Here is a 6,000-nt window from a genome sequence, read left to right as displayed (position 1 = left end):
ATTTGGACTTAGACAAGTTATTTAACTTTCCTGCACTTTTGCTTCATCTATAACATGGGAAATAACCAGCCATGGTGACACAGCGGTTAAGTGCTCGTCTCCTAACCCAAAGGTCAGCGATTCAAACCCACTAGCTACTCCACAGGGTTAAGATGTGACAGTCTGCTTCTGTAAAGATTACAGCCTTGGAAACCCTATGGAACAGTTCTACTCTGTCCTCTATGGTCGCCATGAGTAGCAATCAACTTGATGGCAATGCATTTGACCTGAAGAATGCAATAATCTATTTTATAGGTACACAGGTACTATCATTCTGGTGATATAATGGCGAGCAAAAATAGGCAGTATGGTGAAAGATATGTAAAATGACAACTTACCAAAGTGTTATGAGAGGGCGTGGACCATACTATGAGAATCTAAAATGGGAGATCTGACTTTATCAGGAAGGAAAGGCTGTGATTTGAAGCATGACAAGGCATTAACTAAGAAAAAGGAGTAGTCTAGGTAGAGATGTTAGCATGTGCAAAGGCCCTCTGGCCAGTGCAGCTTGTTGAATAAGACGGACTGAAAGGAACCCAGTGAGGGTGAAGCATAGAGAACATGGGAGCGTGCTGCCAGAGGACACTGTGAGGTGAGTGGAGGAGGGGATGGAGCAGAGCTTGCAGGACTCTGTAGGCTATTTTAATGAATTTTGTCTTTAAGAGCACTGGGAAGTCTCTTAAGCAGGGGGTGATATGATTCAATCTATATATTTTTTTTATTAACTTATTGAGCTTCAAGTGAACGTTTACAAATCAAGTCAAACTGTCACATATAAGTTTATATACACCTTACTCCGTACTCCCACTTGCTCTCCCCCTAATGAGGCAGCCCTTCCAGTCTCTCCTTTCGTGACAATTTTGCCAGCTTCCAACTCTCTCTATCCTCCCATCCCCCCTCCAGACAGGAGATGCCAACACAGTTTCAAGTGTCCACCTGATACAAATAGCTCACTCTTCACCAGCATCTCTCTCCTACCCATTGTCCAGTCCCTTTCATGTCTGATGAGTTGTCTTCGGGAATGGTTCCTGTCCTGGGCCAACAGAAGGTTTGGGGACCATGACCGCCAGGATTCCTCTAGTCTCAGTCAGACCATTAAGTATGGTCTTTCTGTGAGAATTTGGGGTCTGTATCCCACTGAACTCCTGCTCCCTCAGGGGTTCTCTGTTGTGCTCCCTATCAGGGCAGTCATCCGTTGTGGCTGGGCACCATCTAGTTCTTCTGGTCTCAGGATGATGTAGGTCTCTGGTTCATGTGGCCCTTTCTGTCTCTTGGGCTCTTAGTTATCGTGTGACCTTGGTTTTCTTCATTCTCCTTTGATCCAGGTGGGTTGAGACCAGTTGATGCATCTTAGATGGCCTCTTGTTAGCATTTAAGACCCCAGACGCCACATTTCAAAGTGGTCAATCTACATTTTGAAAGATCATCTGGTTGCAGTATGGATACTGGATTGGAGGGCGGTCAAAGCGGATGCTAGTCACCCAGTTAAGCAGCTACTGCAACATAATTCCAGGTGAGCAATGGTGGTAACTTAGACTACTACTGTGGTGGTGGAGATGAAGATGAGTGGACAGATTCAAGAGATATGTAAGAGTTAAAATCAACAGAATTTGAAGGTAGATAGCCTGTGAGGGAGTATGGAAGAAGGCGATGCCAAGGATGACTTCCTGGTTTTTGCTGGCGCATATATCAAGGATTCTAAATGGTGGCACTATTGGCATTCTGGCCCAGATAATTATTTGTTGGGGTGGGGGGACTGTCTTTGTAGGATGTTTAGCAGCATCACTGGACTCTACACACTCAATGCCAATAGCAACCATGAGTCATGACAATCAAAAGTGTCTCCAGACATTGTCAAATGTCACTTGAGGGGGGAGCAAAGTTGTCCCTTCCCCCACCCCCAGTTGAGACCCACTGGTCTACCTGGATGCTGATGCCATTTAACAAGACGGGGAACTCTGGAATAGCCCTGTGTCAGTAGGGTGATTAGGGTTCTGAGTTACAGAATGTTCAACTACACAGACATTTAATTCTCTCACATAACAATAACTCATAGTGATCCTATAGGGCAAGGTAGAACTGCCCCATAGGGTTTCTAAGGACCAGCTGGTAAATTCAAACTGCTGACCTTTAGGTTAGCAGCCAAGCTCTTAACCACTGTGCCACCAGGGCTCCAACAATAAGTCAAAAAGTCAGGGATAGTTAATTCAGCAGCTCCATGGGTATGGCTTTCCCCTTATGATCACAAGATGGCTCCCACTGCTTTAAGCATCACATTCTCACATAACAACTTCCAAAACAGGTCCAGAAGCTTATCCTTACAAGGACCTTCTTTCATCAGGAGAAAAATATTTCCCATATGCCCCCAGCACACTTCCTTTCAGGCCCCACTAGCTAGTACTAGGTCACATACCTACTCTCCAACTTGTTGTTAGATGCCATTGAGTTGACTTATTTTCAACCCATAGCAACGCATGTGACACAGCAGTACTGCCCCAGTTTTCTAGGGTGTAATCTTTAAGAGAACAGATCACCAGGTCTTTCTTCTGCGGAGTAGCTAGATGGGTTCAAACCACGTACTTTTTGGTTAGCAGCCAAGTGCTTAACCACTTCGCCACCAGGGCTCCTTACTCTCCAACTAGTCACTGGTGCAAAAGAGACTGGGACTGCAATGACTGGTTGGGAGCAACAATGGTTCTTCTGCTAGAGCATATCCTGCACTGAACCTAAACCTCGCTGTCAGCAAGCAACAAGGGTGAAACCTCTGCCACAAGGACCAAGCTTGAGATATTTCATTTATCCAGGATTTATTGAACACCTAACCATGTGCCGGAAGTTCCTGGGTAGCACAAATGGTTACGCGTTCAGCTACTAACTGAAAGGCTGGAGGTTTGAATCTACCCAGAGGCATCTTGGAAGAAAGGTCTGGTGATCTCCTTCTCAAAGATCACAGGCATTGAAAACCCTGAGGAGCATGCTTTTACTCTGAAATACATGGGGTTGAGAATGAGTTGGCATCGACTTGATGGCAACTGGCTTGTTTGGTTTTTTAACATGTACCAGGCACTGTGTTAAGGATAAAAAGAAAACCTAGGCACCACTTTGACAATCTCACTCTGCTGCTTGAAAATATTCATAGGGAGAACTGCTTCCACCCTCCTTCTCACTAGTCCAAAGCCATTGGATTTGCCAAGGTACAGTTCATGGCCACTTTCATGGGAAAATAAAATGCGTTAGTACAAAATTTGGTGTAAAATGTTTATTTTAGTGAAATACAAGGTGAGCAATTTCCATTTAAACTGATTTATTAAAACTAAGTCCTAATCTCAAGGAACCCTGGAAGCCATGGACCCCAGACCTTCTGTTACCCCAGGGCAGAAATCATTCCCAAAGCCAACTCCTCAGACAGGGATTGGACTGGAATAGGGGATGGAAAATGAGACTGGTAAAGAACAAGCTTCTTGCATCAAGTAGACACATGAGACTATCTTGGTATCATCTGTCTGGAGGGAAGATGAGAGGGCAGAGGTGTCCAGAAGCTACCCGAATGTACATGAGGAGAGGGGAGGGAAGTACTGTGCTATCTCATCAGAAGGAGAGCAATTAGGAGTGTATAGCAAAGTGTATGTAAATTTTTGTATGAGAGACTGACCTGCTTTGTAAACTTTCACTTAAAGCACAGACACACACAAAAAAGACCTATTAACATTGAAGCCCTGGCGGCACAGTGGTTAAGAGCTCAACTGCTAACCAAAAGGTCAGCAGTTCCAGTCCACCTCCTTGGAAACCTTATGGGGCAGTTCTACCCTGTCCTATAGGGTCGCTATGAGTTGGAATCAAGTCGATGGCAACAGGTTGGGTTTGGTTTCAGCCCTGAAGTCTCCTCTCACCTCTTCAGCTCAGAATAACTTCCCCTTCTTCTAAATTCACAGAGAACACCTGTTCATTTCACGAACATTCATTGAACATCGGGGTTCTGGGGATAGAATTTTACTAAAATGGCAAGGTCCCTGCCTCACATTTGAGTGCCATAAAGAGGGAATTAAGTAGCCAATTACAAGAAAGAATGAAGTGTTATCGGAGGTGAAACATGGGTGCTATCAGAGCACCTCAACTTATCTGGAGGTGGCCAGAGAAGATATATTTTGGAGGAAATGTCATATAAGTCAAAACTTGAACGAACAGAATTTAGGGAAATGAGAACAGAGGTCAGGAGTTGGAGGAGAAGGCAAGGAGGCTACTCCATCTAGAAGACTGAGCATGTGCAAAGGGCCAGAGGTGGGGAGAGTGGGTTGAAAGAAAGGAGATCAGCATTGCTGGAGAAGGGAGTGGGAAGAGAAAACAGGGAAAGACGAGCCTAGAATGTTAGGCGAAGGCCAGGTCATCAGGGGTGGTAAGTTCTTGGACTTTATCCTAAGCGAAGCCATTGAAGAGGCCGCCAATTTCTTTCTCACACGAGATGACCAACAAGACACTGTGGCAAATGTGTGAACCAGGGTAGTGGCTATGAAATAGGTAGTGACTGTGGAGGTCTAGGATTCAATAAATTTGGAGCTGTAGCTGGTTTAGGGAGGAGAGGAGTCAAGGATGACTTCCTTACAGCTCTGGTTTGGGCATCTGAAGGGATGGTGGTGCCCTTCACTGAGCTAACCAGCACTGGCTGGATTCATTTTTGTACAAGATGCATTGAGCTTCATCCCCCAGGGCACTGAAAACAGTGTGTTCATTAATTAACCTGTTTTTATGGCTTTCCTCCTCTCTCCCCCACCTCGCATATCAAAGCCACTCACTCCTTTCTTATATTGGATCACAGGTTTTACGGATAGACCTATTTCACTCTTCTCCTTGGGGTCCACATCCACATGAACAATGTAAAACCTGGCTCGTATACTTGAAGCTTTCATCACTGTGTCTTTTGAGTGGAACCCATACTTTTGAGCACCTACCATGAGCCAGGTACTGAAATACAAGCAATTTCATCAATCATCACTAACATGGTTAATTAGCTAATACAAATCTAAGATTTTTAATGACAGTGATCAAAGAATTGAAATTCACCTGACTCCAACTCCATTTTTTCTTGCGTTTGTCTTTTATTCATCAAAAAAAAAAAAAAAAAAAGCCCTCACCCCTTTATATTTTGATTTTTAAATGGTGGCACACGAACCAGAGTTAGTTCTGGCTGCCTTCCACGTGGTCTTTCATCTGTATACATTATTTACAATACGCAATTTCACTACTTGAGGTTAAAACCAACCTACCCAGTGCCGTCGGTACTTGAGGTTACCGGGTACTACTTTTACAATACTGTGTAGCTACATGATGAGGCTTGGAATATACTATAGCACTAGGTTTTAAGTTGTACCATGCCTGGATGAAGCATCGAAGTGAGAATGGTGAACTTGAAGGGCCTTTAAAACATCTTGAAGCAATAACAGGCCATAGGCTGAAGCATGGGCGTTTTTGAATATTACACAGGACTAAAACAATTGAACCAATTTGTCCTTTGTTCTTTTTATTGCATTCTTTATTACATTAATGCTGTTTAAAAAGAAAATCAAAACGAGCTAAACTCTGCAAAGGACTGCAAAGTCCTCCAAGAGGCCCTGCTAGAACAGAGAGCGCGTTTCCGCCTCCCTGCTCCAAGCGCGGTAAAGGCCACTAAACTTGGTCCCAGGGAAGCGACATGAAATGAAAGGTCGTTGGGCCGAGCCCTTCCGCGGGCCCCTGGTTTCTCGCTCTGGGAAGGAGGATCCGGACCGAAGTTTGCCAACTTTTCAGGCAGGCCCGGCTGTGCCAAATGCTGCTGCTGGCGGCCGCCTCTTCGCTCCCGTGGCATGCCCAGTCCGCGAGAGGCTTGCCGCGGGGGTCTCCGGGCGCTCACAGAAAAGCCCCAGGAGGCTGGGGGCGCCGCCCTAGCCGCCCGGCCGCCGGACCAGCGACGAAAGGGACTTGACGCCC

This window comes from Elephas maximus, chromosome 5 (assembly GCF_024166365.1).
Source record: "Elephas maximus indicus isolate mEleMax1 chromosome 5, mEleMax1 primary haplotype, whole genome shotgun sequence".
Classification (NCBI taxonomy): Eukaryota; Metazoa; Chordata; class Mammalia; order Proboscidea; family Elephantidae; genus Elephas; species Elephas maximus.
The sequence above is the reverse complement of the archived record's forward strand: the minus strand, read 5'-3'. Positions refer to the sequence as shown.